An 11,948-nucleotide genomic window follows, 5' to 3' on the forward strand; every position below is an offset into this window, starting at 1 on the left:
TGTTGAGGGAACTTATTGTAAACTTGCTAAGCTTTTTAATGTCTAGAGAAAAATATATATCAAGAAACAACAAAAGAATTTCTGAAAAGTCATAAAATATGACTGAAAACAAATCCATAATGTAAATACCAATGGATACACTTTATATATTTCCATACATTCTTCCTGTGCATGTTTATTGATATCATTTTAGTCATATATTCTTCTAATATAGCATAATCATTTCCTTCCTAAGCATTCTTCACTAGTTAGAATGCGGTATTATTTTGCAGGGAGAATGGGAATAGTAAGGTATTCTGTCAAACATCTAAATGCATAAATTACCTATAATGCTTCCTTTTGTGCATGTCATAAATGACAATGTAGTCCAGCCTCAGATTTAAAATATTACTCAGATTATACAGAGGCTGCATCATGACTCTCTGGAGATGTTAATACTATTACATTTAAAGTATATCACACTTTCTGGTTAGTCATACTTAAGCAATGGATTCATTAAAGCTAATGTTTAGAATGAGAAAAACAAAAAAGCCCGCAAGAAACATCTAAATCAATAATCAGTGATCTTAAATATTTCTCCAAGGTTGCTTAGATCTTTTTTGTACATATTTTCTGAGAATTTCTTTCATCCTGAAGAATGTCTTTGGACTCTTGGCAGCTGTTGTAGCTTGGCCTTACCCTATTAGAGGTGATCTGTGGGAAGGGAAGGAGACAAATTGTGACACTATCCCTTATCAAAGGACCACACAGTTGTTTGCCACTTTGACTCCAGGATGGATAGTTATCTTGAGGTTTGATTGATGTAAGGCTAAAAGTTTAGAGAAAAACAGTGGAGGAACCCAGTAGCTCCTTGCTATTGACACTTACTTGATAGCATGGGGTCAATCAATCTTCTTTATTGTCTTTTCCTTCAGTTCTGTTTTCTGTTCAAGCATCATTTTCCCCCACCTCTTCAAATTGACAGCCACCATGCAAAAGAAAGTCTATAGGGAGGAAAAATAAGAAGTCACTCCGAAGCACTAATATCCTAACACTTCTGCCGCAGTGAGTGCATCTGCTTGAGCCAGACATACACTCATACAGAGCCTCATTCTCAGTGAGCATCCATGTTTGCTTTAAATATTAGTCCAGTGAATGGTGGCAGAAAGAAAAGCAGAATCTTATAATCAAAAGTTGCAGAACACTTATCTCGAGGAAAGATGTGGTTCTTAAGGGATTTTGTTTTTTCAAGAAGCAGCACATTATTGATCAGCAGTCATTCCAGTTTACTTTTCCTAAACATTTGCTTTAGCTTACTTTCTTATTTAGTTTAGACAATGTTTACTTGAAATAAGCATCTTGGAATCTAAATTTCATGAAGTCTTACCCATAGCTAAAAATTGATGAGTTAGCATAAAGCAGGGTGCTTCTGCTGTGTCTGAAATCCTTAAGGCAAGAGGGACAGAAGGGGCAGAGCCTTTGAGTTTTGCATTCCGATTTGTAGGTGAGATACAAGAATCGGAATTGCCACAGTAAATTTGTTTTAGGATTTGAAAATATTTTTATAAGTTTTACTAAGATGTAACTGAGAGACTTTACTAAGAGTCACTAGCCTCAAACATGCAATTTAATGTGCTCTGACTAACGTATCCTTTATTACCAATACTGCAATCAGGACATTAAACATTACCATCACTACCCCAACATTTCATTTTGCCCCACTGTAATATTTATCTGGTAGATACAATGGTCCCTGGCATTCACTTAGAAGGGTGGGTAACCTCACAATATACATAATCCATGGCAGAGGTTACATTAAGTTCAGTATTGGTTCTATGGTAGCAAGTCAGCTGTTTAAGTGCATGTGTACAGTTTTTGGAAGATATGGCTATAAATTTAGTTTGTAAAGTTTGTACATCATTCATTTATTAATTTATTAAAAAGTCCAAGATAATATTTTTTGTTTGTTTTTGAGATGGGGTTTCACTCTGTTGCCCAGACTGGTCTGGAGCTTACCATGGAGCCAAGACTGGATTCAAACTCCTGGCAGTCTTCCTCCCTTTGCCTCCTGTGAGATTGCAAGTGTAAGTCACCACACCCAACCCAAGATACTATTTTTAATAGTAGATTAAAATTACACTGTTGCCATTATCCTGCTTGCAAAGAAAAGTCACCCAAACCAGCTGCTTGCCTGGCTCCTGCTCTACTCTCACATGTAATATTTACCTTTTTTGGAAGCACTGAAGTGTTAATCAATAATTTTATCTAGTATTTTGTTAACCTTAATAATACTTCTGTAGGAGCTGGAAAGGTAGCTCGGTGGTTAAGAGCACATACGGCTCTTGCTGAGGACCTGAGTTTGGTTCCCATGTTGGGTGTCATAACTGCCTGTAACTCCAGCTTCAGGAGATCTGAATCCCTGTTGTGACATCCATGGGCACCTGTACTCACACTGTACAAATCTACACACAGACACACACATAGTCAAAAAATAAAAATAAAATATTTTAAAAATAATTTTTATGTGGGTAACCAACACCTTTCTGATTGAATTTAAGGTCTGCTTCACAAGATGGAGCATACTTGGCATTTATATCAAACCTTGGAATTGGTTGGTGGCTAGACAGGTCATAGGTCATAGGGGAGAACCTACTAATATTACTCTACTAAATAGATAAAATATTAAACCTACTCTTAATGACTTGTTATACCAATAGATTAATGCATTGCTCAGCTCTCACCAGAAAGGTTTCTTCTTGTATCAGATGGCCATTAATACAGAAACCCACAAGTGGTCAATGTACCAGAGAATAAGAGATTACATAGTATTTAGCCTTGAATAGGACACCTATATCAAACCCTCACCTCCCAAGGCTCAGGGGTCATTGTAGAGGAGGGTGAAGAAAGATTGTAAGAGTCAGAAGTGGTAGATGACTGCAAGGAAACAGTGTTTGCTAGACAGCAGTGTTTTCTAACAGTTACTCATATGCATTCATAGCATCTGTGACAGCATGCATAAGACCTATGTAATCTTAAGTCAGACAAATTCCCAGCATAGGGGTAGGGAAGTTGGTAAGAAGCCCAAACCCTAAGGATCTATTGGCAGCTGATAGCTGCTGGGAGAAAGAGAGAGTTTTCTTTAAGGATGTGACACCGAGTGGGTTGATCAGGCTTGACCCATACTGAAGGACATTTGGAGACACAGCTTAGACTCACAGCTAAGGCAATAATAATAATAATAATAATAATAATAATAATAATAAGACATGAAATCAGGTGGGAAGTTAATAAAAGAGGGCTGTAGATAGGGTAAGGAACTGAATATGATCAAAATATATTGTATGAAATTCTTCAAAGTTGAATTAAAAATACATGAAAAAAAACTTTTTTGTTGAGTTTTTTCAACAAAAAGTTGATTGAATCTATGCCCCAGTTAACCCCCCCCACACACACACAGACACACACACTCTCAACTCGAAGCCTCAACGAATTTCCATAAAAATAGTTTCTGTATAGAAAAGAAAGGTAAGGCAATTTAATTTACTCTTCTTGTGGTAAATGGCTAAAACAGGAAATAATGTAGGAAGGGTTTCACAGTGTAGTAGTGCGGGAGCTCTGCAGTGTGTTGCTTTTGGCAGACACTTTTCTTCCGTGATGCATGAAGACCTTTGAAGGGTTAAGAATGTTGTCATTGTATATAAACTCATAGCCTTTTATTACTGGATATTGTCAATATACACACACTATGTAGGTAATTCTAGCTTTAATGGATATCTACTTCAGTTATTAGTTTGAAGTTTGTATCTAAAATTAGAAGCACATACATGAGGCTGGAATACATATGTGTGGTCATGAAGATAGAAATGAATGAGAATCTGAGGTGAGTATTATGTTTTACTAATAACTTAAAGTCTGATTATATTACTAGATTAGTCATATATAGTTTGTTATTTAAAGAGTTTTTCTAAATGATAATACAAAAATTAAAACAATAATATTGAAACACAAAGCATAGGTATTTTACCGTTTTGTTAGGTTTTAAGTAACTTAAAGATGTATTTCTGAATGGATTTTGAAACAAATCTAAAATGCAACATTTGCCAAGACTCAAGTTCCTTCCTTAAGGACAGGAAAACAGTAGAAAGAGTGCATTTTGAATAAAAGCTTCAATACATTTTTTTTTTTAACCTCTACCTACGGACCTTTCTTCGTTTATAAGCCAAATGTTCCAAAAAATTCCTAGAAACTTACATTCTCTCTTTGGCAAGCACACATGGAAAATGTCAGTTAAACAAAAATGAACACCTATATCACCTTTCCTGGAGTTACTTAGAAATGGGAGAAATTTAATTTGCATTACTTTTGTTTATAAATTCCAAAAAAGCTTGCTTCCTAAACCTCAAATCCCAAACTCAAGGTTTCCTAGTGATTTGAGAGCAGCAAGAAGCTCAGTGTTTGAGCGCTCCAGAGAGCCTACTGCTATTATTTTCCCATTAAAATGCAAGGACCTCCGGGGATACAGTTCTGTGTAGACAATGTTGGATAAATATCTGAACTTCTGAACGTATCTGAACCACACTATGAATCATGCACAGTTCTGTCAACCCTGGTTAGAACTCAAAGGAATTAGCTTTTCATCCCATACCTCTTTTCCCGAGTCTTTTATGTGTTCTTGGCTAGGTTGAGCTCAGTGGCATTCATTGTAACAACTTCATTGCTGCAAAGAAGGACAGATGCTGATGGCGAAGGTTAATGCCAGTATTTCCTCAGCCCTTGCCCTTTGTGCCAGGATTTGACCACCCAGATTATCAGGATGGGTGTGGGCTACATCTGTTCTTCCGTCCCTGTGCCTTGCCTGAACCGAGGGATTGTGCGTGTGCTTTATTGCAGCCACATGGCTGGCATTGTTATTTCATAACCCAAAGCCCTTTATTATTTCCCTCTTTGCCCGGAAACCTTCACTCCTGCATGTTTCCTTTCTTCTTTCCCCGACTTCCTAACAGCTGAACTACATAAATGCCAAACAGCGACAAGAATTCCTAAACAGAAGCTGCCTTAAAACAACACTGCTCCAATCAAGAAACACACATGTAGAGGCACATGACTGACAGGGCTCAAAAGGCAGGTTTTACTAAATGACAAGTGTGAAGTTCTTATTGTTGTTCTGCTTGATGGTAGCTCATATTTACACAAAAAATCATTCACATTTCAGAACAATTCAGTCTAACTGGCAGCTTGGGAAAAAACGACTTAAATCTCTTGAAGATGAGGAAGACAGGAGGAACATTGAGTCCAAAGCGTTCTCTCACTTTGGAATACGTTGGCATCTTTTGATTGGGCTTAAAATGAGAATTTCGGAGAAGCAGCAGGAAAAGTTGAAATTATAAATTAGTTTTGCAAGGAACAAGAGAAAAGAAGAACTTTTCATCTTTTATTTGTTCTTGCATAATTCTACTCAGCATCAATTAAATCTGAAAATTTCATTTTCCTTTTGCACATATCTATTGTCAGGACTATAGGAATTTCTATGATATGCATAAATGTGCAAAAGAATACAGTGCGATGTCAATTACTTGTATGTCATCTATGTCATGAGAGTTGCTTATAAAAAATATTATTTGACCAATTGCTTTCCTCAGTTATAATGACGTTTGAATTCTTATTTAAGAAAAATGTAATATTCCATATTTCTTGTAAAAAATCAAGGCTAGAGTTTTGTTTTTTGTTTTTTGTTTTTTGTTTTTTTTTTTTAAAAAAAACTCTGTTGGCCTCGAACTTACTATGTAGACCAGTCTGGCCTTGAACTTGCAGAGATCTGTCTGCCTCTACCTCCTGAGTGCTGGGATTAAAGGCGTGCGCCACCACGCCTGGTGAGTATAGGTTTTTAAAGTATGCCCTTATAATGTTCTGTATCTTTCTGGTGTCTGTTGCGATATTTCTCCTTTCATCTTTGATTTTGTTGATTTAGATTTGCTCTTTCTTTCTTTTGGTTAACTGGGCTAGCGGTCTGTCAATCTTGTTTATTGTTTCAAAGAACCAGCTCTTGGTTTCATTGATTCTTTCTATTGTTTTCTTAAACTCTAATGATAGAATGGTGGTTTACTGAGAACTAGCAGAAGAAAATCCAGTAGAAACCAGAATATACATGTCCTAAATAAGGACAAATTTTTCATTGAGGGTAAAAATTACCTGGAGCCAAATTAGGTATAGAATGAGACCTTGGGAAGTTCCTTCCTAGAATTGGTGGCAACAGCCATTTTCAGAATGTTGGCATTAGTTCAGGGGACTCCAAAGAAAGAACAGAAGCATGTGGCGATGTTCACTTTGGTCAAGGATCTTCAGGAGTCTGTTATAAATATTTGATGAGCTATCACTCGCCAGGTGATGCTGTTTTTAGTCCTGGTTAGCCAGCTGTAAATTATCATCTGAAGAATCTTTATTTCAGTATTAAGTCTCTAAAAAATAAGAGCTTTGGTATAATTTCTAACATTGAATATTTTAAACAAAGAAGGTCATAACATTTCATTAACACTGTCTGCTGCCTTTGTGACAGTGGTAAGGACTTGTCAAAAGCTAAATTGAATCTAGTCATGCTTGGAAGTCTATTTCATTTTCTTACACTATCCTAAAAATTATAATAATATGAAATTATCAATGTGGGCTCAAGAAACAATTCATCTGTAAAGTGCTTGTCATGCAAGCATAAGGACTCGAGTTCCATCTACAGTGCCATTGTAAAAAAAATTGGGCACACTGGTGTGCGCTTGTAATCTCAGTGCAGGAGAGGCAGATTCCCCAGCCTACTTTGTGAGAGTCAGTGAGAGACTCAAAAACTAAGGTAGTCAGTGCCTGAGCAGCACCTGATCTCACCCCATGCACATGCACCCATGTGTTCTCCTCTACACTCATGAACACACATATATACAAATGTGATGTGGCATAACCTCAAGAGGAAGAAGCCTCTGTCTCTGGACCAGGGTGGAGAAGATGCCTATCTTAAGACTGCATCTGTATAGCACTGTTATGGGAACAACAGCATAATCCTGTTTATTAGGTTACTACATTTTTAAAATATATATTCTATTAAATACTGTTAACTTAACAATGAAATGTACTTCACAGAACAAGCATTGTTTCCTTTTCCTTGGTAAAAAAAAAAAAGAAGAAAGAAAGAAAGAAAGAAAGAAAGAAAGAAAGAAAGAAAGAAAGAAAGAAAGGGAATCAGGCCAGGTGTGGTGGCACATGCCTTTAGTCTCAGCACTCTGGAGGCAGAGGCAGGTTTATCTGTGAGATGGAAACCATCCTGGTCTGCATAGCGAGTTCCAGGTCAGCTGGGGCTACAGGGAGACCCTACCTCAAAAAGACAATAAGAAAAAGAAATCATTATCAATGACTTCTCAGCAGTGGGAGAAGAAAAACTGCCAACAGCTTCGTCATCAAACTTGTCCTGCACTGGCGGCTGTCTTCCTGGCATTCTGTCCCCACCTCTTTTCCAGTCTCATTGATAGGTTTGTATTGTGGGTTTTCATTATTTAAATGTCCACTGTAGGAAGAAACTCTTTACTGGCCTTTGAGCTCTGAAAATATCTGTTTTTTAATTCTTGATTCTTGCCTAAACATGGTCAAGAACTGGAGATCCAGAGGTCTCTGTAACCTCCAAACCCCCTTTGCTTGGCTAATGAGATGTGCTTATTTTTATTTTTACTTTGTTGTCACTATTCAAAACCTGAAATTTGCAGACATTACAAGTTTCTGGTTCCTCTTGACAAATACATTTTTTGGAAGCTTTGCCTCACTATTCTCACATGGAAGTCATCAGTGGGAGCAGCAGGCACTCCTCCAATGGTCCCTTTTCCTCATCTGTGCTATTCAGGAATGCCTAAAAAATAAGAAATAATTAAAAGTATAGATATATAATATATAAAAGAGAAGAGAGAAAAGGAGTGTATGTGCCTGTGTGAGAGAGAGTTCTTAAAAGAAATTTGTAAAAACAATTATGATGGCAGCTAAAACCTAAGACAGACAAGAGACACAAGGAGCTGGAGATCCAGGAGATGCTATAGAATAAGCTCTAGTCTGAAAAGCAGGCAAAAGTGACAATTGTTTGTAATGAATGAAATTCCTATGTTACTAATGAAGATAATAGCAATCAAAGGAAGTGTGTTTATGAAGAATGCAATCTATGTAATATTTATTGTTTTCTACTATATGCTTGGTACTTTCCTAAGCTCTTTGTATACTCATTGTATCTTCAAACAACTCTTTGAATGAGTGAATATGCTTTGAAAATTTTTGCTAATGAGAGTTACAATGATTAGGTGATATTGTACAGTACCAAGCACAGGGTATGACTGAGTTGGAATCTAGATTCAGGGAAACTTACTACAGAGCTGAAGGCCTTAACTGGCTAACGTTCTAAACAGTCCTCATATATTTAGGTGTATTTTATATATATGGTAAAATCTAAGTCAACATTTCAGTACAATTTCAATAAAAACAGAATAGAATAGTTAATGTTGCTGTGAGTAGGATTAAGTAAAACTCTACACAATCCTTAATAGCACATGTATCAGGAGATATTAAGAACTGCAACACACACCACTGACAAAGAAGTTGAGGCACAAGAGGATGACTGCACAGAGGGAATGCCCAGATGTACGGAAGAAGCTGTTTCTGTCCTAGATAATCACGTATTAGTGGTACATTTTTTATTGCATTGGTTACCAAAGATCTCCTAATCACTTCCATAAACTGAATAAAAACATGCATACTGTGTTATAACACCCTACTATGAGAGATCACAGTGCTGTTTGGCATATTTTAGGTAGCAAAAAAACAAATGAGTGAAGTAGGAAAGAGGGAAAAGGAAGGAAAAAAGAAATAAGCTGGTGACCCCATAGGGAAATGAAGGCAGAAATATCAGGATTTTTCCTTTTCAGATTAATTTCCTCAGGTATTTCAGAAGATATGATCCGGGGTTTGGTTTTGTGCATGTCCCGTAACTGACAACCTGAACATTAACGAATCTAAATGTTAGCTGTTTGATATTTTATAATATCTGGCTGGCTGGTATGACTGATATTTTGCTCTTTCACAAATGTTTTATTTTACTCATCTAGCTCCAAAATCAATACCTGACCTAATGTGGATGTGTGTGTGTGTGTGGGGGGGCTGCTGTTGTGGTGCCTGGAAGATAAGTAAAACATGCAGGGAGCTGTGCATTATTTCAAAAGGGCACTTTTTATCTCCCAACAACACACCAGGAATGTTGTCTTTCATTAATCCTAGGGGGAAGAGTCATACCTCTAAGCAATTACTGTATTCTTAAAGCCTGTCCTATAAAATTTCATCTGTTCCATGAAATAATGCACTTAAGAGACTGAAGAGTTAAATAGAACAGCTCTGCCTATCCTGACTAACAGCGTAGCACAGTTCGGTATGTTACATTGGGACCTTCACAATGTTATCGAAGAGTTTGCTGTAGGTGGAAATCCAGCCACTGCTCAGCAAAAGAACTTGACTGCTTTCAGTAGCTGAGGCTTGTCAGAACCTACATTTGAATTTTGCTAAATATTTTGGAAAACAAATTATAGTACTTAGCCCCAAGCAACATTATACTATATATTACTCAAAACCACGATGACAAAAATTCTAACTGCCTGATTGTCATATGCAAGTGTTTATATATTAGGAGACTCTATCTTCTAAGTGAGCTCCTTAAAATAGAAAAATGTAAATTTGATTTTCTAAAACAAATCATGAGAGTGGGTGGGCCTTTGTTTACTGGGTAAGAGACTGCCTACATTGCAATAGCAATGTATATTTACTTATATTTTCCAAGTATACTGAATTATATCATTCTATTATCTATTTCCCTATCTATCTATCTATCTATCTATCTACCTATCTATCATCTATCTATCATCTATCTAGCCATCTTTTTATAATCACTTGGTTTGAAAGAGTGTTTTGTGAATCACTGAATATTCTTTTGATCCTTTCACATTGACTGAAAGCTCAAAGTCACTTCTAAATTAGTAGTTAAGATATTGCTTTATTTTGTTTTCTGCTGTTAATAACTCAGTACCACTGACTAGGTAAGTTATAAAGAAATGAAGTCGGCCTTGCTCACAGTCCTGATCTAAGGTCAAGTGCCAGATCAGCTAATCAAATTCTGGCACGGTTCTGAGGTGGCTCAGAGCATCACATGATGGCAATTAGAGATCACATAAATGTGTTCATTGGTATCTCTTACTTTTCTTATAAAGCCACTGATATTTTATTATGAGGTCTTCACCCTGATGATCTTGTCTATTTCTAATTGTCTTCCTAGGTCTCTGCTCCAAACAAGAGAGCCATATTGTTTCCACACATCCAGTGTCTCCCAATGGAGACTATACTTCAACATGAGTTTTCAGAGAGAACAGCCTGAAAGCCATAGCAGATGACATTGCTGTTTCACAATGTTTACCTCTAAAATGTGTTATAAAAGTAGTGGTGAGAAATACTTCTGAGTCTTAGAAGAAAGTCAGTAACATCAGACTGCACAATAGATAATGTCACACATGCCTGGAGAAAGAAAATCAGTTTCTTCTTAATATTGTCCTTGAAAACACAGTATAAATGAGTAACTTTATTATTTCTCCATTCTTGAGTGTGTCACTTATTAATGTTGCGTGTGACAAAATGAGAAGTGGACAGGAAGCCTTCTGTTGGATGCAGCAGTACTGTGGCTGTCTCCAGGAAGCTTGCTTGTGCTGCTGCTTGAGTTGCAAGTTAATAGATGATTATGTTACTGGAAAAATAAAAAGATAGGGGCATTTGGTAGATATTTTCTCACAAATGAATGAAATGAACTTGTCAGCTCAAGAAAAACAGTTAAAAGCACTGTCAATGATAAAGTTTAAAATTTTAACAGAAAATTAGAATTTCGGGAAATTTGAACTGTCACTAGAACCTGTGTGTTTCCCTATAACAACTCTTCTGATGTCATCAGGGACCCGAATGGATATGAGCATTTTATATTGGAGTGAAATGTGTCAGTATTTTGTTTATTTCACAGCAGTGAACTGACAATTTTGGGTGGATAACCAATGTATGTTGTTAAAAAAAATCATTCATGGGTCAATGATTTAGTTCAATGTGATATAAACTTATTTTAATGAAATAGGGTGTACAATATTCATTAAGTCTTAAGATTCCACACTGAAAATCCAGTTTCAAGCAACTATTTCTTATTGAGTTTGAGAGTAGTGTGTCTCCAAATATGTGGAAACATTATTGTAATGCTCCTTCCATTTATAGCTTTTACCTGTAGCTACAGACTCACATGTTGCATGAACAACTCACCTGAGAGCACACATCATAGAACATTCATTCAGAATAGTGTTGAACTCTTGTCCTTTCAGGCTAGAAAACTTTGCTCTCTCTTGCAGGTACCAGGCAGCACTATGCTCTTCTTCTCATTCCCTACTGGGATTTGATTTGATCTCAACTAATGGGTGTGTCAACACTGCCATTATAAGGCATGAGCCATGGTTTTTATGTGGGCAAGACTCTTTAACTGTCAACTATAAAATAGCATCCTGCTGTTTTTTCCAATCTGTATTTTAGGTATTTGTCACAATAGCAATAATAACTGTTGCCAGAACAACTTGTATACTTTCTTCTGGTAGTGCCCGAGATTTAAAGTTTAAGGAATTTAATTTGTAGAACAAGTTAAAAAAGAATAAGAATAGAATATCAATGTTGGAAAGACCCTGAGGGGTATCATGGCTTAGTTCACAATGTTCCTTGTGACCAGTCACTTTGATGGCTTAATCTAGATTTCCTCCAGAAATGGGGAAATGATTAATTAGTTCATGGTTGGGGATATAAATAAATAAATAAATAAATAAATAAATAAATAAATAAATAAATAGCTTTGGGAATGTTGTTTTATTTTTTATTCTTATAATGGCTGTAAAATT

This window comes from Nannospalax galili, unplaced genomic scaffold, assembly GCF_000622305.1.
Source record: "Nannospalax galili isolate Female #2095 unplaced genomic scaffold, S.galili_v1.0 scaffold918, whole genome shotgun sequence".
Taxonomy (NCBI): Eukaryota; Metazoa; Chordata; class Mammalia; order Rodentia; family Spalacidae; genus Nannospalax; species Nannospalax galili.